A 24,412-nucleotide genomic window follows, 5' to 3' on the forward strand; every position below is an offset into this window, starting at 1 on the left:
CTGATTTCTTCATTTCAGATTTCAGGCACCTCTTTCTGGGTCCTATAATCTCTTTTAACTCACACTAGCACTTCAGCAGCCACTCCAGTACTCTTGCCTAGAAAATCCCATGGATGGAGGAGCTTGGTAGGCTGCAGTCCGTGGGATCGCTAAGGGTCAGACACAACTGAGCAACTTCACTTTCACTTTTCACTCTCACACATTGGAGAGGGAAATGGCAACCCACTCCAGTGTTCTTGCCTGGAGAATCCCGGGGACGGGGGAGCCTGGTGGGCTTCCGTCTATGGGGTCACACAGAGTCGGACACGACTGAAGTGACTTAGCAGCAGCAGCAGCAGCAGCACTTCAGCATAACCATTGTATCTTTGTACCACCTTTTAAAATGTAGAGTTTTCAAGGTGGTTTGTTTTTTTTAGAGCAGTGCATATATTGGAATAGCTATATAGGTTTGCTCAGTAATAAATAATTCTTTGGAAAAAAGGTGCTTAAGATGGATATCCTGCAAAACTCCAGAATTATTGTGAAATCACATTTTTATCTACCATTTTTAGAGTCCATTTGATTTATCCCAGCTTGGCATATTAGAGTAGACATGGGGATACAAACAGCCTGATAGTTAAAATTTTGTCTGCATATGAATCTCCTCTGGCTTCCTTCTCTGCCAGGAAAATTTTTCCTGTTGTCAGTCAACTGATCCTAATATCTTCTTGGAACAGAGCAAACATTTTAAAGTGCAAAGCAAAAGTCCTCCCCCAGCCCGGAGAGAAAACTTTTTTTTTTCCTTGAGCTGTTGATGTCTTTAAGAGAAATGACTTTAGTTGAACCAGTCAAATGATAGAGGACACAGTTAACTCCATATAAAGGAAAAATACCAGTACCACTGATTTCAAGGAAGGTTTATTTGGGTAACATTGTTTAGGAAGATAATCTGAGTCATAAATTGCACAGAGGCTACATCCCTCTGATGCAACAGCAGAGGACTAATTTTGTTGTAGTTTTGAATTCTGTATGCTTATTTGAAAAACTCATATTTGTATGCATTTTGAAGTATTTTATCAGCTTAGAAAGGAACTCAGTCTTCCTAACCACTGCATTGCTTTAATTAACTGATCATTTCCAATTCTTTAAGTTTTGGTCAGAATTAGGTACTCTGAATCTAAAGAATAAAATGAAGACACAGCTTTATTTTAAACACTAGTAAAAGGCCTTATTTTAAGGTACACAAAGCAAGTCTTCTTAAGACAGCCTTATGATAATAGATCCAGAGTCTCTGAGCTTATTTCAGCTATTATCCAAGCATATATTAACTGATGGCTAAACGTAAATTGATAGAAAACAGTCACCAGAGAGAATACCTAAAAACCAGACCATACTACTGATAATCACAGAAAAGAGATTTAAACCAAATTTTTTTTTAAAGCTATGTTAGAGTGTTCATAAAGCTCTTCAGTGATCTTCTGTTTTAGAAACATGAAGTATGTGTCAGGGCCGATTCATGGACTGGATAAAAAAGGGGTGAGGAGCTGGGTAGAAGTGGAGAAAGAAACTCAGGGGACAGGAATATTGGGTAGAAAGAAATTCTTTTGAGCTTTTATAATTTTCATTATCAGTTTGAGATATAAGGAATAAAATATTTTGGATCAGTTTAAACAAAGCAAATGAAAGGTGCACAAAATGAGAATGGAGAATTACTTTTTTTTTAGACGTAATTAAGGTTAATGTCTTATTTGCAAAATGTTTGGGCAATAATAGCTATTTAGGTAGGGTTCTCCTGAGGGGAACAGATCCAATAGGAGATGGGTCTCTCTTTATTTCTATCATCTATCCGCCTGCCTGCCTACCCACCAACCTATTTATAGAGACAGAAAGACAGATTTTTATGAAACTGACTTATACAATTTAGGGGGCTAGAAAATCTAAAATCAATAAGGCATAAGAAAATCATAAAACAAATAAGGCAGGCCAGCAGGCTAGAAACTCAAATAAGAATTGATGTTTGCAGCCTTAAGCCCAAAATCTGCAATACAAGTCAGCAGGTGGGAAACTTGGGCAGTGTTTCTATGCTGCAACCTTGAGAAAGAATTGCTTTTTTTCTCCATCTTTGCTCTTAAGGCCTTCAACTATTTAGATGAGACCCACCTGGATTAAGGAGGATAATCTGCTTTATTGAATGTCTTCTGATTGTAAACATTAATCATATCTAAAAACTATTTTTCATAACAACATCTAGACTGGTATTTGACCAAATAATTGGGCACCATAGCCTAACTAAGTTTTCACACCACAATAACTTTAGAGACTACCCTTAATTTTGTATGTTTCAGTTTTCTCATAGTGTCCAGGAAGAGTGAGATGATGTATTAAATATTAAGTGGAATATTAAATAGTATATGTATTTTCTAAGATTTTGGAGTTTGGTGTGCATCTGTATGTCTGTGTGTTAAAGTTTGTGCCATATGCTCAAAATTATTAGTGGATGTTTCTAACTTATACTTTCAAAACAAATATATGCTATTATAGCAATTCTCCTGCAACTTTCCAAAAGGAATATAATCTATACATTTCAAATATACAGTTAAATATGCCTCTAATAATTACACTTGGTAAAAACTTCACTCCAGAGTGTGAATCATATGGCTAATATCTTTGAAGAGGAAGGTACTTAATCATAAAAGAAATAAATGATCCATTAGGATATATGACTTCAGTAAATCTAGACATTTATCTTTTACCCTTTGCTTTAACATTAGCAAGATAACAAAATAGATACATGACAGGGTTCGTTCAACCCATGTGCATCACTTTTCAAAAATGCTTATAAACTTCAAATTCTTTGTTTTGCTTTTTTTGTTTTTACTTATGTTTGTTTGCAGAGTAAGTCATTTGGTTGGTTGAGTGACTGGTTGGTTGGTTTTTGGACTCAAATTAAATACTGTATCAGGTTTAGGGAAAAAAAAGAACCTATGAATATAAATGGGAATTTAGAGAATTATTTGGAAGAAAATGAACATAGATTTTAGTTGGTTTTATTGAAAGTACCGTATCCTAGTAAATATAAACAGTTTCACTAGCTTCTATAAAATAATGTATTTTTATCTCTCTAATATCTGCCTTTTTGTTGTAATTGGATAAATAGTATATAAAGGAAAACCATCAAGAGTAACTATAAAACATATTCAAGTAAGCCAGAGTATCTAATTTGCAATTTATGTAATGGAGATAAGTAGTTAAACAAAAATAGCACCATGGGCTTAAATCATTTAAATGATAAAACTAATCATATTAGCAATTTAAATACTTATTTAACTTTGGTACATATATTCAAATATATTTTATAGATATTCAGATTTATGTCCATTCCTGTAGTATTCAAAGCCAACAAATAAAAACATTGTCTTTCTTTGCTAGGTTTCTAAATACTTGTTTTACTTGAAAATACAAAGAAATTTTTAACATTGTCCTTGAGGATTATTTTTTTCCTTCATATTTTGACAGCCTTTCTTTTTTAAAAAACTTGTTTTCTATAGCTGCTAAAAAATTTACCTTAAACTTAGTAGCTGAAAACAACACAAATTTATTATCTTATATTTCTGTAGGTAAGAAATCTACAAGAGGTCTCACTAGGCTAAAATCGAAGCATCAACAGGCCCCCAAATCATTAGGATGCTCTAGGTGAGAATCTGTTTCCTTGCCTTTTCAGCCACATTTCTTGGCTCAAGACCCCACTCCTCCAGCGCCATTCAACAGCATCAGCCAGGACCTTCTCACATGTCTATCTATCTGGGTCTCTCTCCTCTGCCTCCTTCTTGCACTTACAAAGATGCAGGTGATTAGACTGTTCCCTCTTGGAGAATCTTAATTCCATCTGTTACCATGATTTTTGCTTACCACGTAACCTAACACATCTACAAGTTCCTGGCTTCTGCAGGACATGGACGTCTTTCAGGGGCCATTATTCTGCCCTTATAAGTTAATAATTCTTGCAGCTAGGTGATGGGTGCATAGGGTTCATTATACTAGTCTATCAATTTTTATAGGTTTTAACTTTTCCAAAATAAAAAGGTAAAACATAAATTTAGGATTCTATATCACCCAAGGAATTGTGTCCAGAAGATAATTCTAAATTTATTTACAAACTCATTAGTATTCAGCCACCTAGGAAATTTCCATATTTATTTTCATATTTATTTCCAGTGAGCTATCTGGAAAAAGATAAGATAATGCAACAATTTTAAGACTTAAAAGTATAAAAACATAGACATACATTTTGCCTCCAGCAAACAGCCCTTCCTCAAATTTCATGCCAAAATTTTTTTTAATAATTTTTTTTAATGTTAATTACAGATTCTTAGAACTTTTAGGTTTTGAGAGTGCTTTCATATCATCTGGCCCAAGAAATCTCTGACACATGACTTTCATGCCAAATGACCATCCATACGTCTACTGAACATCCCTAGGGTAGAACTGGGTAACAATCTCCAAAGCAGTCTAATGGACAACTATGATTACTAAGATTCTGTTTAACCCATATGGCTTTGGATGAAAAGTATAATACTACTTTCACATAACAGTCTACAAATATTTGAAAGCAGCTCATATGTCACTCTGAGGCTAAAATACCTTTAGTTCCTCTTGACCTTAGTGGCAACCTGAAATTGGTAAAGAATGAAGACTGTGTCCCTATGGAAATTTATGCTTGCAGTGAAATTTGTCAATTTAAATGAAAATCCTCAAACAACTCATTTATCTAATAAATTGAAGCACAACACATTGGGAAAATCTAGAGAAAATTTTACTCATTTCTTTACTCCAAAAGCCAGCCCCACAGACTTTTTGGGATTCTTACCCTTCCATAGAAAGGGTATTTCAACTGGGTGGAAAGTAACCATTTTTGTCCTGGGTTGTTGTTGTTCAGTTGCCAGTTCATATCTGACTCTTTGCGACCCCATGGCCTGCAACACGCCAGGCTTCCCTGTCCTTCACTATCTCCTGGAGTTTGCCCAAGTTCATGTCCACTGAGTCAGTGATGCCATCCAACCATCTCATCCTCTGTCGCCCTCTTCTTCTGCCTTCAGTCTTTCCCAGCATCAGGGTCCATTCCAGTGTGTCGGTAGGTCAGTCCTGGACATAACTGTCCTGCACACCTGTGAGCCGTGAGGACAGATGATGGACCTAAGGAGACAAGAGTTGCTCAGTGTGATATGACTGAACTGAAGGGCTTTCAACCTTCACTGAAAGTCTTTCATTTCTTAAGGACAAGCTGAATTTCTGCTTCTATAACTTGAGGGAGAAGGTAATATCTTTTTACCAATTAGCAGATTTGAAAACCGATTTTACCTGAAAAATAAAATTTGACAGAAAATGCACATTCCACTTTTCTAGTACCTAACTAGACATGATTTGCTGAGAAGCTTACAATGACAAAACTAGAGGCCATGGCTTTGTAAAATTTAAAGTTTTTAAAACGTATTTAACACATTTTATTACCTCAGGAAAATCTCAGTTCTAAGAAAATCTTAAGAGGACCAGAGCCATGTTTTAGGTTTCATTAGACAATATGGATAAACTCTAGATGGAGTTACAAATCTGAAATGAGTGGGGGAAAAATTATAGAGGCCCAACTGATAGGCAGGAGGCTAAGTTCACACCACTGTAAGAGACAGTTAACTGCCTCAACTTTTTGTCAATTGGGTCCTCATCCTGTACAGCTGATTGAAAATATAAACCAATAAAAGCCCTGGTTAAGACATTTTTTCCTCAAAGCTATTCAGTGACTTTTCAGAACGGAGATCTTTCCTCTTCAATGGCTTGTTTTACTTGTTTATTGACTCTGGCGTAGAAGATCCTGGTGCAAGTCTATCGTTTGTTCCTTTTCCAGAAAGGATCACATATGTTTCCCCAAACTGTACACTTACTAGAATGCTGAACTCTTCACTCTCGTATACAACCCACATGCCTGACCAGTTATTAGCCTTAGTTATGCAGGGCTTTAAACTTGGCTATTGTGCTACCAATGGCTACCACACTATCCTGCCAGTGACCACTTCATGACAATATCGACCAAGAACATTTTCAGATTATGTGCAGCTTTTATTAACTTTTGCCTCTGTGGATAGGAGAAATATGAGCTCAACATATACCATTCTCCTCACCCTATCCCTCTTGTTGTTGTTCATTGGTAACTCATGTTCAGCTCTTTGTGACCCCACGCACTGTAGCCCACCAGGCTCCTCTGCCCATGGGATTTCCCAGGCAAGAATACTGGAGTGGGTTGCATTTCCTTCTCCAGGGGATCTTTCTGACCCAGGGATTGAACCCACATCTCCTACATTGGCAGACTGGTTCATTACCACTGAGCCACCAGGGAAGCCCCCCGATCCCTATATTTACACAGAAATCATCAGATTACTGACACAAGAGTTAGTGTTAACCAGGATGTCTTTTAACACAGCATTTTATATTTTCATAGCTTGTGTTCCCCTCTCTTGAACTTGCTTCTAAACAATCTTAGAAGCATGTCTGGATATACTCAATTAAAACTCACTTATTAAAGAAACTATTTGGTTGATGCAATTTAAGTCTTGCAAAGTCAGAGTAGCCTGAATAGGCAACTGCCCCTACTAGCTAATCACTGCCAGAAGGAAAGGTTACATGTCAACCGTTCTAAAACCAAAGTTAGTGTATTTGTTAGGTGGTGTTTAAAAATAACAAGCCAACCAGTAAGTTATTTATTTGGATTGGTATAAATGTCACAAATAAGTCATCTTGGCAAATATTCAGGCAGAATTATTAAAGACAGGCATTACATGAGCACTTTATTAAGACTGTATTTTGGTGAAGGGGACATCTGGTTATATCTCCTTAAAAAAAACTCTTTTCAAATGAAAATCATATCCACCATGCTATAAGAAATAGGACATTATGGCCTCTATCACCCATCTGTCCCTCTGATTAAACGTTTCCAAAATCATTCTTCTGAAATACCCTGACCTTTTCAGTGGGTATAGTTTCAGCTTACTTAGGGGGTAGCTTGGCTTTCTCTTCTCAGTTGGTTTTTTAACATCCATACAGAGATGGAAAATAGCTCCAGTGTCTGCCAAGGTTCACGGACATCTGCTCAGCTAGCCTTATTCCTAACTCCATTATATCCTCTCCTTCATCTTTTCTACCACTCTCATTTTTACTCATTTTATGCATAATTTTTGTGTACTGCATAAAATCATATATTATATATATATATCATAAATAAATGTGTAGATGCACAGAGGAATAGATGAAAAAATGTGTCCTGCTTAACAATGAACCTGAGCCCTTCTCTGTAGTATGTTTTACTGTTTATTACATACACTCCTGAAGATCTTTCTAACCTCATCTCTTGACATTTTCCACCATATCCTTCATATACCAACACACTGAAGTGGTTACAACTCCATAAACATATCAGTTTTTCTTTGGGACAAGTTTCTAAAACATTTGGGACTTGCTACTCTCACCAGAAAAAATGGAATAACACCCATTGGGGTGGTTGTAAAGAGTAAAAACATTAATTTATGAAAAGCTCATAACATATACCTGGCATATAGTAAGGGCATAGTACACATTATTTTTGTGATTGCTGTAATAGTCATGATCATATTTTCCCCCAAATCCATGGTTATATGCATATTCTTCTTCGGAAAACACTGCCGTGTACACCTGGAAAATTTATATTTATTTTTCTTGGAAAGGCCCTTCCTTAACCCCTATAGGACAAGTTAGGGTCTTCCTTCTCATACTTAAAAATGTTTTTGTAGACGTTTGTTTTTATGCTTAATACATTATACTCTAATGATGCCTGATGTCTTCTCTTCCCTACGAGATTGTTAAAGGTGGGGGACATGTCTCTTTAAAGATACCTCAGCGCAGAACAGATACACTTAGCACAGAACAGAGCACCAGTGTATGGGAAGATGGAAGGAAGGAAAGGGAGAAAGGGGAATGAAAGGTTAAGGAGGGAAGAAAGCAAACAGGGGAAGGAAAGAGCAAGCAAATAAATGAATCCAGTCTTCTGGCAGCTGTCCTGTCCTCCATCATTCCTGGAAGATCCCCAACAGTGATGCATTGATCTCATTTACAAATTCTGTCAGTGCGTTGATTAACAGTTCCCAAGTTTATCACTCAGGGCATAAATAACTCCAGTTCTGCAAGATATTAATTCATTTGCAGTGACTAATTTGCCTTCTATTTGATGATAATGCCAACTATTGACTAAGGCAAAATCTCTCAGCTTGCCAATCCCCCAAAAATCACTTATTCAGAAAATGGCTCATATAGGAAAGTAGCTCCTTTTGAAATTGGCACAAATGAGCCAAAATTTGTTTCTTTTAGAAAAAAATCTTATTCAGGAGATCCATTTAGCTCCAGTGGTGAGGTTTTGGTGAAGACAAGTGGAAAATTAAGGATAAGGGAGCGCAGAGTAAGTAAGCATATCGATTTTTGCCATCATTTGCTTTCTCTCTGATGGTTTTCCCTGTCTTGATTTTCTAAGTTATAGATGCAGGGTTCTTATTGATCTAGCCTGTTATAATGGAGAAAATTCCATCAGAAAAATAAAATTAACTGCAAACTGGAAACATTTTCTCATAAAGAACAACAGTTTTTCTCCCTTGATGTGACAGAGATCCTCTTTAAAAACATCCGTTTTGGATACACTGTTCATTGGCAACAGAACTCATGAATGTGAGAAAAATCTTCCCATTTTATGAAACGATATTTCAAGCTCTGAAAATGCTACAAATATGTTTTATCCGATATCCTGTTAGATGATCCTAATAAAAATAAAGATCACCATTTTTTTTTCTTTGGTGAAAAGATATATGCTAACTAAAATATAGATGAAGTTGCTTTTCTCACACAAACACACACACGTTCCCTTGCCACTAATAGAGAGAATGATCACAAAGTCATCTCTCTTCTTTCAACCCAGGTTCTTTTTCAAGACAGTTTGTGTGTGAGACCCAAGCTTAGCTGGTGAATTCCACTCTTTGGAGCAGGCTTGGTCCTTCTCCCAGGAACGTGTGGCACTTTCTCCTTTCTGCCTCTGCATCTTTTTCTCAAAACTACCAACCAAGACACATTCTACAGTTAATCTTATCCTCCTTACTCTTTTTCCATCTTCAAATAAACACTTTTGCTTTCTACCTGTTTTTTATTTGATTTCTTTTCCCCCTTTTGGCTCTTTTATAATTATTCTTGTGTTTTTGACTCTCTCTCATATCCCCCACCCCTCCACCGCCATTCTTACTCCCCAAACCCTACAGAAGACATGTGATTTCTGCCCCTTTCAGCCCATCCTATACACCGATGTCATATTATGTTCCTAAGTCACCATTCAGAAACAGTTCAAATTTCTTAGCTTATTGTAAGCCTTTGGCAGTTTGGTCACAGTAGCCTACTTTTCAGTCATATCACTCACCATTTGGACTTTTGATTTTCACCCTCCTCACCCAAACCTGCTCCCTCCATAGTCTTCCCTGGAGCAGCAACTGACATGACCAGCCAGCCAGTTACTCAAGTGAAAAAAATTCTAGAAATTTTCCTTGCGTCCTCTCTTGCAGCCCACACATCTAATCCATCACCAAGCTCCCTGATTCTGCTTCCAAAACATATGCCTACTTTGTCCATTTCTGTTCACTTGTACCACTGCCTATGCAAACCATCATAATTCAGCTGGACTACTGTTTGGTCTCTCCTGCATCGCCACAATCCAGTTCCCACACATCTGAAGAGGGTTTTGTGAAAACACAAATCACATCACAGCCCCACTTCTGCCTTTATGTCATCTGGCTCATATGAACCTCTTGGACCCCAGCCTTTACTTTATCTTCTCCCACTATGCACCAGCCACACTGGCCTTCCTTATATTCTTACTCACATTTTTACCTGACAGCCTTAGCACTAGCTGTTTTTTCTGCCTGTGATGCTTTTCTCCCTAAACGTTGCATGGCCACTTCTGTCTTTCATCTCACAGTCTAAATGCCACTAAATTCTTTACCCAATATAAAGTAGCTGCCAGGTCACTGTCATCATACCCTGAACGGAGTTTATCTGATATTTCTTTTCATTTTCTATGCTGATCTTGTCCATTGCTGAATTCTCTCGTATCTAGAACAGTGCTTGGTTCTCAATGAATATGTGTTTAATGAATGAACGAAACATCCTTCCCATCTCTGTGCCCTGTCCTCAACACTGGACAATATTCCTAATGGACAGTAAGGAGCAACAACCAGAGGTGGGTTGAGTAGGTATGGAGACAGTGAGGCTGAGAAAAAGGAAGAGAAAACGACGTGCCTAGAGGGGAGCATCTTTGTTGAATGATAGTTATGAGACACGATCAACTACGATCTTCAACATCAGATTCAGAAAGTTGGGCCCAAGAAGAGGATTCTTCTTAAACTTAGGAAACAAAGACTGAGCTCCATGATGTTTGTTCTGGTCAGTTCCATAAACCCGATACCTAAAACAGTATTTGACACACATTGGGAGCTCAATAAATAGTTGAAGGCATAACGAATGAATGAACATGATCTAACCATTAGGATTCTTACTTAGAAATGGTTTGTAACAGCAGGCCCCAACCTTTATAGCACCAGGGATTCGTTTCATGGAAGACAATTTTTCCACAGACTGGGGGGGTTGGGGGGGGCGGGGGAGATGTTTTCTGAATGAGTCAAGAAAATTACATTTATTGTGTACTTTATTTCTATTGTTATTATATCAGCTCCACCTCAGATCATCGGGCATTAGATCCTGAAGTTTGGGGACCCCTGGTTTATAAGACCCCAAAGAGATAAGAAAACTGTAGAAAAAAATTTCTCAAAACCTGGGCAATGGATTATATTTAAGTGATTTATTAAAATTCAGCTTCCTGTGCCTTTTCTGAGACCTGCTGAGTCATCTAAGACTGGGATCAGGAATCTGAATGTTATGAGTTTCATGTGTATTTTTTACACGCAAACTAAAGTTTGAGAATTATTGCCTTGAGAGAGGTAAAATGATGAAAGACCTAAAGTAGGATCTATATTTGAGGAAATTAGTGAAAGACAAGTTGCCAGAATTTTGAGAAGTAGGGAAAAGAATCAAAATGACTGTATGTAACCTGGCAGACAGAAAATTACACTGTCATTGGTAAAATATAAGAGACTTATGCACCATTTTAAAAACATATAAAGTAATAGATTTTTACCTTCCGGAAGACAAAGTAAAGGCATATGTGTAAAGGTGAAACGTGAAACTAAACCCAGAAAACTATGTGTTCGCAAAACCACAGAAGGTAAGAAATAGCAAAGGTATTGCCACTGCATTCCATAGTGTAAGCATGCTAAAGACAAGTAAGTCTCATTTCTTATTGTCAAAACCCTTATTAAAGTCACGTTATTCCTGTTTATTTCATAGTGAAAGCACTGCATATGTCTCAGTAAATAGTTCCTTGTGCAAAAGATCCTTGAAATTAGCTTCCTCCCAGCCATAACACTGGAACACTTCTAGAACACAAGGAATGCTAGCAATCTAGAGGAAAGATCTGAGTGAAAATATCTCCAGTAAATAGTAACATTTTAGAAAGTTATTTGGTTTTCCATAGTTCAGGTTTTATGCATAATTGTAGGTTTCAGAATCTAGAATCTATACTTAGAATCAGATTTTTTTGATGTAAAGATGGGTTGAGGCCAGTGAATGCAACTCATGAGAAGAAATCTTAAAACTTGGAAACCACTTCCAGCACATTAGCCTCTGTACTTCTGTACTGAGTAACCTGACATTTAAAATACCCAGTGAGTTGAATACCCAAAATTAAGTCAGTCCTTCCCACCATGATGGACAGATGTTTAATATATACTTGAAGAATGTTCAAGTTCCTCTTGGCAGGTTCTAATTAATGACTATAATAAGAAAGAAGTAAAAGAAGGGTCAGCTGACAGAAGCAGTATTGGGACATACCTGTAACTGGACTCAGAAGACTGCTCACTTCACTGCAACCATGTGGAGACTGATTTTCTGAGTCTGTTGCAAAATGAGAGGAGATTCTATGCAAAAGTATTAGGAGATTTTATGTGAATTGCTCTTCAGATAACATCTCTCTGTGTTTTCCTCTAACTTGATTAATAAGTAATGTTGACCTCAACTTTTAAACAACAGCAGGAAAAAAAAACAAACACTGCTTAAAAGTTTATGCCACAAAATTTGGGGCACACATTAGTAAGGTGTGGGGTACAATAACTGATTACTTCATTGTTCCTATCAAGGGAGCTATGAATGTGTCTTGAAAAAAAAAAAGCCAAAACCTAAGTAAGGCAGCATACCTGAGAGTAACAATTTCTGCCCCCGCCCCACAATCCTAGAAACGCCTGGCGAAGAGAATAAATTTAAATATATAAGAAGAGCAGAATTTCTTTCGTGGAGTTCTATCCTCATAGATGACCATTCCTAGGGCATCTTTCATGCAGAAATTCTAGATCAAGAAACTACTGATGAGGGAAATAGTTAAAATCTTTAAAGTGTGCTAAAAATTACTACTGAACAATACCAATTCAAATACTGAAAGAAGGATCTTGGGGTTATTTATGCATTCTGTCAAACATTTGTGTACAACCTTAACTCTGCATGATATAATTATGTTTCAATATCAATTATCAGAATCTTACTTGACTTGATCCTACAGCTTAGGAAGTAAAATAATTCCTTGAAGATCCTCAGATCTAAACCACTAATTGGCTGAGGCTTAAACCACTAATCAGCATATAGCCCATGGCCTCTTTTGCTTGGTCCCCTCAGTACTTGAACTACCAGGAGGATGTCCAGCGCAGAAGCAGTGGAGGAGGAAAGAAGTGATCCTTATCCAGAGGCTCAGAACACTGGACATAAAGTCAAGTCAAATGTTCCAAAAGACAGGGAGCTTTTTTCTGTGTCCTTGGCTTGTTGTGGAATGGCTGACTTTAAATATGAAGATTCTCTCCCTTCATCTTAATACTGCATAACATACTTCTATCATTTTTATCACTTTCTCCCACATGGATAAAGATCTAGTCATATACTAGAAGGAAGAAATGTTTTCCTTTCTGAAGAGAGATATGTTTTCTATGTGTCAAGGACAACTGAACACAGAAGGCACAAATTAGATTTATTTAGAGGTCCGTCTAGTCAAAGCTAGCTTTTCCAGGAGTCATGTATGGATGTGAGAGTTGGACTATAAAGAAAGCTGAGTGCCCAAGAATTGATGGTTTTGAACTGTGATGTTGGAGAAGACTCTTGGGAGTCCCATGGACTGCAAGGAGATCCAACCAGTCCATCCTAAAGGAAATCAGTCCTGAATATTTATTGGAAGGACTGATGCTGAAGCAGAAACTCCAATACTTTGGCCACCTGATGCAAAGAGCTGCTTTGAAAAGACCCTGATGCTGGGAAAGATTGAAGACAGGAGGAGAAGCAGATGACAGAGGATGAGATGGTTGGATGGCATCACCAACTCAATGGGCTTGAGTGTGAGTAAACTCCAAGAGTTGGTGATGGACAGGGAGGCCTGGCGTGCTGCAGTCCATGGGGTCACAAAGAGTCAGACACGACTGAGTGACTGAACTGAACTGACTTTTGCCCATGTCTGGTCCTTCTTTCAACAACAGCTAGTCAAATATGTTTAGAAAGGAAAAATTAAAATAAAATTTCATTCATTATACTCAAAAACTACAAAATGCATTTTAAATTTTCTTTGTCATAAGATTATAATGTTTTTCTGTAAGGCATTAAAAAGACTTAGCACCAGAGACATAAATATAAAGAAATGTTACTTTCGATAATTTAGTTTTAAAAAAATTAGCTCTGGGCCATTTCTCAAAGTCAGTCTTCTGGGTTAGGAAAACGGAAAGTAATTTAGAGAAGCATAATACCTTTTACTAAATACTTCAAAGCCAGGACAACCATCTATATTATAAGTGCGCAGAGAAAAAATTATTTAGCAGCAGTTCAGACACTGCCCAGCTATGAACAACCAACTTGCAAACATCAACTCTTGAGTAAAGGGATGTACACTTTCCTCTCCCCACAAAAGCTCAACTTATGCTACTTATGAGAACTTTCCAACTTACATCTTTTCTCTGTCCATTCCCTTCTTTACCTCCAAGAAGACTGTGCACAAACCACACATGGCAGATTAGCTGGCTTTTTCTGAGATGGAGAGGGACTCAGCTTCCTTCCATTTATTGAGACTCCCCGTATGTTAAAAATTTTTAATGTGTTAAAATAAGGTTACAAAATTTGTAGCATATTTTAAAAGTCCAGTCTTGGAAATGAGTCTCAATGACTGTGGATAACCTCATTAGGAGACAACATCAAGCATCTGAATTTGAGGCCCTCATGAAGATGAGAACAGACTAATGGCTCCCCAAACTCTCTTTATAAATAGCCCTGCTAGTTCTGCCCAGCGCTGACTCTGGCAGTTTCTAGCAGGTTTCCCTGCCACCAGTATTTCATGCCTCCAATCTATCCTCCACAATGCTTCCAGAATGCTCTTTCTAAAATGCCCATTTGATCATGTTATTCCCGTTTGACCCTCCTCAGATTTCCAGTCATCCGTAGAATAAGGCTGGCCACTTCACACGGGGACCACAGCCCTGTGGGGCTGATGCCTTCATTTCTGTCTCTTGGCAATCCTCCTCTCGCTCTAAGCCTCCGTACTCTGAGCACTTTCATTCGTTCACACAGTTCCCAGAACCTAGATTGTTCTTACTGTCTCCTTCTGCCTCTAAAGTAACTGCTCAGCAGTCGCCACAAGCCTTTAAAGACCCCTTTGGGAGGCTCTGGCCATCTTTTTCTTTTTTGACCCCACATAGCCTGGTTACTTTTTCAGTCTTTATCACAACTGTTGGGCTTAATAGTTCGTTTGATTCACCTTACTAAGCTTGAAGTTTCTTGTGGACCAGGACTCTTGTTTCATCCTTTTTTTTTTAAATTATCAGTACCTGGAACACAGTATTAGATTAACTCATATTGCAACATTTTCATCTCTGCTGCTGTTCAGTTTACTTGATTTTTCTTCACATTTGTTTCTTTCCCTCTTTTCACTATTCTCTTTTTGAATTTTAAAAAGCACTTTCATCATAGCTGATAAGAGTTAAACCAGTGTTATTCAGACTTTTTATCATGGATAAGCAGAATTATGTTTTGGAGGGGAATTCTACATAATTTTTAAAAAGCCATCAGCTTCTAAATTTCTTGAGAATATAAGCCTCTCCATGACAATTTCCATACCTCTCTTCTTCTCATACTTAAATCTGCTTCTCTCCAAGCACTGAGAGACAAGAAAATTTTAAGGTTTTATTCAATTTTATTATTTCTATCTTTGGTTTTATTGCTGCAGTATTTTTTTTCTGCTACTTGTTCATTTCAAATGTATAATGTTTCTGCTATGTTGTAGATTAAGTGACTTTCATGGGCTGGCCTGCCAACCCCTGCACCATCCATAATAGTTTTTTCTGTGGGGAAATATATTTTAAGTTGCAATGAATATGTCTCAACATTCTTTTGGAAATCAGCATATTTGTAGGTTGTGGATTTCCACTAAGATTCTCCAGTGAAATTAGAAAACTTGTATTAATTTGTTATTCATGCAGCAAGTATTTATTGATTAACATTTAATCAATATGTTGATGAACTTCAGGATGAACTTCAAGTTCTGAGGATAGGGAGTGAGATGAATTAAGTGCCTGACTTCAGGGTGTTTGCAATCGACACATAAATTTTTCTAAAAGTCAGCCTGCCGCTTTAGTATTTGTTGTCCCTTGTGCAAACATATAAATTCTATTTATTAGTGACGTGAAAATAGTTATTATGAGAACTACAGTAACTTTAATCCTTCTGAGAAACATTTCATATATATAAGAAATATTTTGTCATGTTTGCTTCCTTAAATACTCATTTGAGATCATAATCATCCAAGAATGGTTTTTGCTTTGTTTTCTGGCTACACCACACGGCAGGTAGGATCTTAGTTCGCCAGCCATGGATCTAACCATGCTCCCTGCAGCAGAAGCACAGAGTCTTAACAACTGGACCTCCAAGAAAGTCCCAAATGTTTTCTTTTTTAATGAGCTTCCCTCCATCTCAAAGAGATTTGTAATATTTTGTTATTTCATATACCTCCATTGATCCCTGAATACTCTTCTGGAAGTATTCCTCAAACTATATACTTAATTTTTTCTTTGGTCTAGACAGATGGATCCATCCACTATTTAAGGGTCTCATTTATTGTCTTCTACCAAAAGAAACAATATAATGGGTCTGGAGATGTAAGGTCTTTAACAATGTACAATCTTGAGCATTTAATATGTGAATTAGTGGTCTTAAATGGTTATCCTTTAATCAGATCAGAATTATTCTTGGCATCTAATGGATGTATTCTGTAACATGAAATTTGTTCATTAATGATAGGAAGGTTTCTAAGGGTCTTTTAACATGAAATAAATAAAGCAGTAGATCAACAGAAGATAGGTACATTTCACAATAATCACTCTGAAAGAGCTATTTCAAGTAATAATTACCTACTCAGGAATGATGAGGAATTTCTAATGGTTATAACTATCAGATTCACTTACCATGTGGCAAGCTTAAAATGGAAATATTCTTTAATGGGAAAATAATGTCTTAATTCACTCTCTTAAAATTTTTAAAATAAATTAATGAAGTGCAATGTTTTCATGTCTACAGTTTTACTTATTTTCCTAAGGATAATAGTTTTTATCTTCCCCAAAATTAAAATATTATAATATTAATACATTACAGATAATTATAAAATATAAATTAAACTACTGGCAAAACAGTATACTCTTTTTCTGTTTCCATGGAAGCCTTCCTTCTATAAGACATACCTTACATTTCCTGATAAAAGTTTTTATTTAACCATTTCAACTTTTGGTGTTCTTTTCCCCAAAATCTTGACTTTAAATCAGTTTATATTTTGTGGTTTGTCTAACTGTGGGGACCTCCATCTCTGAAATGGGTCACACTACCCAGAAAAAAAAAATTACAGTTTTTTGGTGCCAGTCTGAAAGGAACAAAGAGGTCAGCTCCTATTATTTAGAGTTGAGTAAACAATATGTGAACCGTGAACTCCCAGATGTTCAAGCAGGTTTTAGAAAAGGCAGAGGCACCAGAGATCAAATTGTCAACATCTGCTGGATCATGGAGAAAGCAAGAGAGTTCCAGAAAAACATCTATTTCTGCTTCATTGACTATGCCAAAGCCTTTGACTGTGTGGATCACAGTAAACTGTGGAATATTCTGAAAGAGATGGGAATACCAGACCACCTGACCTGCCTCTTGAGAAACCTGTATGCAGGTCAGGAAGCAACAGTCAGAACTGGACATGGAACAACAGACTGGTTCCAAATAGCAAAAGGAGTACGTCAAGTCTGTATATTGTCACCCTGCTTATTTAACTTATATGCAGAGTACATCATGAGGAACGCTGGGCTGGAAGAAGCACAGGCTGGAATCAAGATTGCTGGGAGAAATATCAATAATCTCAGATATGCAGATGACACTACCCTTATGGCAAAAAGTGAAGAGGAACTCAAAAGCCTCTTGATGAAAGTAAAAGAGGAGAGTGAAAAGGTTGGCTTGAAGCTCAACATTCAGAAAACAAAGATCATGGCATCTGGTCCCATCACTTCATGGGAAATAGATGGAAAAACAGTGGAAACAGTGTCAGACTTTGTTTTTTTGGGCTCCAAAATCACTGCAGATGCTGATTGCAGCCATGAAATTAAAAGACGCTTACTCCTTGGAAGGAAAGTTATGATCAACCTTGATAATATATTAAAAAGCAGAGACATTACTTTGCCAACAAAGGTCTGTCTAGTCAAGGCAATGGTTTTTCCCGTGGTCATGTATGGATGTGAGAGTTGGACTGTGAAGAAAGCTGATCACCGAAGAATTGATGCTTTTGAACTGTGGTGTTGGAGAAGACTCTTGAGAGTCCCTTGTACCGCAAGGAGATCCAACCAGTCCATTCTAAGGGAGATCAATCCTGGGTGTTCATTGGAGGGACTGATGCTAAAGCTGAAACTGCAATATTTTGGCCACCTCATGTGACGAGTTGACTCACTGGAAAAGACTCTGATGCTGGGGTGGGAGGAGAAGGGGACGACAGAGAATGAGATGGCTGGATGGCATCACCGACTCTGTGGACATGAGTTTGAGTGAACTCCGGGAGTTGGTGATGGACAGGGAGGCCTGTCGTGCTGTGATTCATGGGGTCGCAGAGAGTCGGACATGACTGAGCGACTGAACTGAACTGAACTGAAAGAGAAGGAAATTGGCACCATCTTTCTTACCAGTCAACTCATTTGTTACCTATTCATTCAACCCAATATTTACTGAGTGTCTATTTTAGACAGGCACTACTAGCTTGGGAACTAGCCAGGGAATGTCAACACACACAATGAAAATTACTGTACAATGCAAGACAAAACACCAGAAGTTTACATGTGGCACTCCAGCTTAGGCAAAGAGCACTAGACCTTCATGATACTGTTACAGTTAAGTGATTTTTGTCCACTTAATAGATTCTACTCTTCCTAAGATTTCACAGTTTCTCTTATCAGGGAACTTCTGAATTATATGTCTGTCAAAGATAAGAACTGATTTCAGAAACTCCTTGGAAAGCTTCTAAAAATAACCCCTCATATGGTTTTTAGAGCATCTACTGTTACCCTCTGGAGAAGGAAATGGCAACGCACTCCAGTACTCTTGCCTGGAGAATCCCACGGACAGTGGAGCCTGGTAGGCAACAGTCCATGGGGTCGCAAAGAGTCGGACACGATGAGTGACTTCACTTTCACTTTCACTGTTACCCTATCATTTTTACTGAAAAAAAAATGCATAGATCCTCAGCAATCATTGATTGAATGTTAATGATTTTTACTGTTCTCAGATAATAGTTATAAGAAATCCATTGAGTTTCAAGCATGTACCTATGCTTAAGGCATCTATGAAATGAATCCAGCAACATCCCTTATACATCTCTTACACAACTAACTCAACCAGACTTGTTTGAAACCAGGTTTCTCAGTGTGGGTGCCATGGAACCTGAAAGATACTAATCATAAGAAGAGTTAATCTACCTCATGAATCAATCAGAAGCCTGAATTCAGAGTCTTGCCCTTTGTGTTGGACTTTCTCCTCCTGCACTACCTCTATCCCTTGAATTTCCGGTCAGGAAGAACTTTGAACCTTCCCTCAGTGATGTAGCGCCTCCTTGCCTGTCCAGTAACAGATTCATCTTTAATATTTTTCAGCTTTGGTCTTTATATGTTGATTTTTACATATAAAAGATATACAAGGTGTATTTTTCTAATCTAAAAATTATAATGTTTACCACATGTGAGACACTTTCCTTAGAACCTTGCAAGTCTGAACCCATTTAAGTAGCAATTTGTAGTTTTTCTACAGTGAGGACTGGAATCACAGATACTTTTAAGATACATCATTTAAATCGGTGAATGAACCTACCTGATTGCCCAGTATTTCTGTCTTACCATCTAGCACCTCATTACTGTTCAGCTTTGCTTTTTCACTTGTTTTCAACAGTAACTGTCATGAAGAGTTATGAAGAAAATGACTCAAAAAAAGAAGGCCAAATGCTAACTAAGGCTGTTGACAGAAATAAAAAGGAAGGAAAGTAATTTGGGGAAATAATGTTTCTGGGTCAGACATGTAACATGAAAGAATTCACAAAACCCTCTACACAGAACAAAAGGAAACCATTTTAGAGAGAAACCATTTCTTCTCCCAACCGATACAGTAGTTGCATACCATGGGGAAGAAAGGTCAGTGAAAGTTGAATTCATTTCCTTGGTGTTAGGAGGCTATGTACCAGAAAGAACTATCAGTGCAAAAGTAACTAGGGAGAAAGTCAGAGTCAGAGTAAAGTCAGAACAAATATTCCCATAATATATAAAACTTAGGATTCACAAAGGTCTCCAAATGTCATGGTAAAAGTCATGAGTCTACCACACAGTTTAAGATGCTTGCCTATGACATAGTTTTTGTTATTCAATGTGAACTTTTGAATTTTTATTTTATATTGGAGTATAGTTGATTAATCGGAGAAGGCAATGGCTAGCCACTCCAGTACTCTTGCCTAGAAAATCCCATGGATGGAGGAGCCTGGTAGGCTGCAGTCCATGGGGTCGCTAAGGGTTGGACACGACTGAGTGACTTCACTTTCACTTTTCACTTTCACACATTGGAGAAGGAAATGGCAACCCACTCCAGTGTTCTTGCCTGGAGAATCCCAGGGACGGGGGAGCCTGGTGGGCTTCTGTCTATGGGGTCACACAGAGTCCGACACGACTGAAGTGACTTAGCAGCAGCAGCAGCATAGTTGATTAATAAAGCTGTGTTAGTTTCAGGTGTACTGAAAAGGTGATTCAGTTATACATATAAATGTATCTAATCTTTTTCAAATTCTTTTCCCATTTAAGTTATTACAGAATATTGAGCAGAGCTCCCTGTGCTACACAGTAGTTCTTTGTTGTTGTCAATTCCAAATTCCCAATTTATACCCCCCCATACCTTTTTCCTTTGGTAACTATAAGTTTGTCTTTGAAGTCTGTGAGTCTGTTTCTGTTTTATAAGTAAATTCATTTGTATCATTTTTTAAAATTCTGCATATAAGTGATATCATGTGATATTTGTCTTTCTCTGACTTACTTTACTTAGTATAATAATCTCCAGATCCATGTTGTTACAAATGGCATTATTTCCTTCTTGTAATGGCTCAGTAATATTCTACTGCATTTATATACCATATTCTTTTATTCTTTTTTTGAGTATATTAAGAGCAGTATTTATTGCTTTATACTGCTGTGTCAGTTACTGCTATACAGCAAAGTGAATCAGCCATACATATACTCCCTCTTTTTTGGATTTCATTCCCATTTGGATCACCACAGAGCACTGAGTAGAGTTCCCGGTGCTATACGGTAGGTTCACACTACTTATGTACTTTATAGATAGTGTGTATTTGTATATAATATATATTGGAAGATATAAATCTCCCACTTCATCTCACCCCTCCTTCCACCTTGTCATCTGTTCTCTATGTCTGTGTGTCTATTTCTGCTTTGCAAATAAGATCATCTATATCATTTTTCTAGATTCCACATAGATGTGGTAATATGTGAATATTTCTCTTTCTGATTTCATTCTGCATGGCAGTCTCTAGGTCCATCCACACCACTGCAAATGACATAATTTCATTCCTTTTATAGCTAATATTCCATTGTATGTATGTACTATATGTTTTTTATTCATTCCTCTGTTGATGGACATTTAGGTTGCTTCCATATCCCAGCTATTGTAAATAGTGCTGCAGTGAACGTTGAAGTGCATGTATCTTTCTGATGGTTATCTCTGGTATATGCCCAGGAGTGGGATTGGTGGGTCATGTGATAGTTCTGTTTTCAGTTTTTCAAGGAACCTCCATATTCCTGTCCGTAGTAGATGTATCAGTTTACATTCCCATCAACAGTGTAAGAGGGTTCCCTTTTCTCCAAAAACTTTTCAGCATTTATTTCTTATGGATTTTTTGATGATAACCATGGTCCCCCAGGCGGCAATACTGGTAAAGAACAGCCTGACAATGCAGGAGACATAAGAGATGCAGGTTTGATCCCTGGGTCGGGAAGATCCCCTGGAGGAGGGCATGTCAACCCACTCCAGTATTCTTCTTACCTGGAGAATTCCATGGACAGAGGAGCCTGATGGGCCCTAATCCATAGGGTTGCATAGAGTCAGACATGACTGAAGTCAGACATGAAGACATGAATTAGCATTCTGACCAGTGTGAAGTGATACCTCATTGTAGTTTTTATTTACATTTCTCTAATAATTAGTGATGTAAGCATCTTTTCATATGTCTCATAGCCATATGTATGTCTTCTTTGGAGAAATATCTATTTAGGTCTTCTGCCCACTTTTTGATTGGGTTGTTTGTTTTTTGATTTTGAGCTACATGAGCTGTTTTCATAATTTGTCTGCACATATAATTTACATATATATATTTATATATGTTTATAATTTATATATGGAGAAGGCGATGGCACCCCACTCCAGTACTCTTGCCTGGAAAATCCCATGGATGGAGGAGCCTAGTACGCTGCAGTCCATGGGGTCGTGAAGAGTCAGACACGACTGAGCAACTTCACTTTTGCTTTTCACTTTCATGCATTGGAGAAGGAAATGGCAACCCACTCCAGTGTTCTTGCCTGGGGAATCCCAGGGATGGGGGAGCCTGGTGGGCTGCCGTCTATGGGGTCGCACAGAGTCAGACACGACTGAAGCGACTTAGCAGCAGCAGCAGCATAATTTATATACATGTTTATCCATTCATCCACTGACAAATATTTGGGCTGCTTTCACCTTTTGATTATTATGCATAGTGCTGCTATGAACACTGGTGTACAAGTAGCTGTCTCTGCCTTCAATTCTTTGGTGTATACACCCAGAAGTGGAGTTGCTAGATCAATGGTAATTGTACCTTTAACTCTTTGAGGAAACTCCATACTTCAACAGAAATATTTTCATAGAACTAATGCAGTTAGTATAATGGTAGTAAAGCTTAATTTTAAATAATAAATGTCCCCACTACTGATTTTAGTAAACTAATTAAAACAAAAATCACATCCACTCTTTAATAGTCCTTATTTGCTGGTATAGATATCTTGCAAACATTCTGTTCTTTCTAGACCAGGATGTCTATGGCCATGAGTGTTCTCTGTCTCTCTCTGAGCTGTCCAGGGATTTTTCCTGGTGATTCATAGCTTCTTATTCTTAATTAGTAACTCTTGGTTTGATAGCAAAAACTTAAAAGCTGAAGAATTATCTACTGTGAAACATGTTCATCAGAATTTAGGTTCATATATTCTTTTACCTGTAGTTCTTGCTTATTTTCTTATACAAGTCAGAAATAAATTACAGTTATGATCACGGACTATTAACTTTTCATAGTTTATTTTACAATGTTTTCTGTCCACATTTGTAAGGAAATAACTTACTTAAATGATTGGGGATCTTTTTTCCTCTGATTACAGCACTGTCAGTTGTAGTTTCAGTTGGTTTGTTGAGTGTCTTAATGTAAGAATACAACTGTTACCCATCATAAGGACTTTTCAGAATCCTTTTAGGTCAAAAGCTCAAATGTTCAAATATCCACTAAAGTTAATACATTAATGAAAATAGTTTTTTTATCTCAAAGTTTGTATAAGAATCAAGAGTCAGACAAGTTGTTTTGGGTCTCTTGTTAATAGCAAAACTGTAGTTTGTTTTAATTAAAAAATGTCAGTGATGAATTATGCAGGAAAAGAAAGGAATTAAAATAAAATTCAGTGAAACATTTTCCCTAATCTATTTCATTTATGCACTACACTGCTGCCCAGTAATGAACCAGATTTCTGTAATAATATGTACTTCACCCTGAAAATATGTGTAGCATCACATGCTGTGATAGTATAATCAAATTATATGTAATATTCTTATTCTGGGGCTGTGATGATATTGTTCCAAATTTGAAATCTGCTTACGTTTCTTTGCTTCAGAGTCTTAAATCAACTCAGATCTATAAGTGTGTAGCTTCATTTATTCTGAACCGAATATAATTTCCTTTTCAGGGTTGTAGTGTCTTTAAGAGGCTCATTAATAAAATCCTAATGAGGTATCTTGGACTTGGGAGAATATTCATGTCATTTTTATGAGTTAAGTACAAATAGTTATATACATATAAGATTTCCTGTCAAACACACAATAGCAAAATGTTCCTGACAAAGTCAGAACATTCAAAAAATTGCTGAAAACTTTTCTAATGCCTTTGAAAAATACCAAAGCAATTAGGCTGATATCTTTTAAAGAAAAAGTTCTATTTTCTCATTGTGACTTGAGTTTAGCTGACACACCTTTAAAACAAAGTGGCATTCCTCGCTGGATTTGTAGCCCAGGTGGCCTTATAACTTTAACTTTGAGGCTACAAATACCCTACTTCTAGAACTGTGTAAATACACAAATAACCATTCCATGCCAATTTACAAAATGAAAGGACTAGTTGAAGAAATATATAGGTACATTAATAGGAATCCATGGCCAAAATTTAATATGGACAGATAATCATTGTATTTAATAAGAGCACAATGTAAATCCAACAACAATAAAATTTTACCTATTAGTTGGCATCAAATGTAGGATCAGTGATCACAGGAAGCATAAGAAAGGCATCAAAATTTTGGAGGCTGTTAGAATCATCAAAGGTCAAAATGCTTTTTATAAATTTAGCAACAAATCCATCCTCCAATTAGGCTCATACATGGCCTTATGCCAACTGAGGTTTTAA

General features: G+C 37.2%; 1 long non-coding RNA gene across 1 annotated transcript in view; it reads right to left on the bottom strand.

Moving 5' to 3' along the window:
- Positions 1 to 4,833: 4,833 nt before the first annotated feature.
- The window catches only part of LOC129562671 (uncharacterized), a 143,540-nt gene continuing 123,961 nt past the window's right edge, over positions 4,834 to 24,412 (bottom strand). The window contains exon 4 of the long non-coding RNA XR_016038236.1: positions 4,834 to 5,172. This is a non-coding gene — a long non-coding RNA (uncharacterized LOC129562671). The remainder of the gene's footprint in view (positions 5,173 to 24,412) is intronic.

This window comes from Moschus berezovskii, chromosome 9 (genome assembly GCF_049115385.1).
Source record: "Moschus berezovskii isolate FMDL1 chromosome 9, NW_MosBer_1.0, whole genome shotgun sequence".
NCBI classification, from domain to species: domain Eukaryota; kingdom Metazoa; phylum Chordata; class Mammalia; order Artiodactyla; family Moschidae; genus Moschus; species Moschus berezovskii.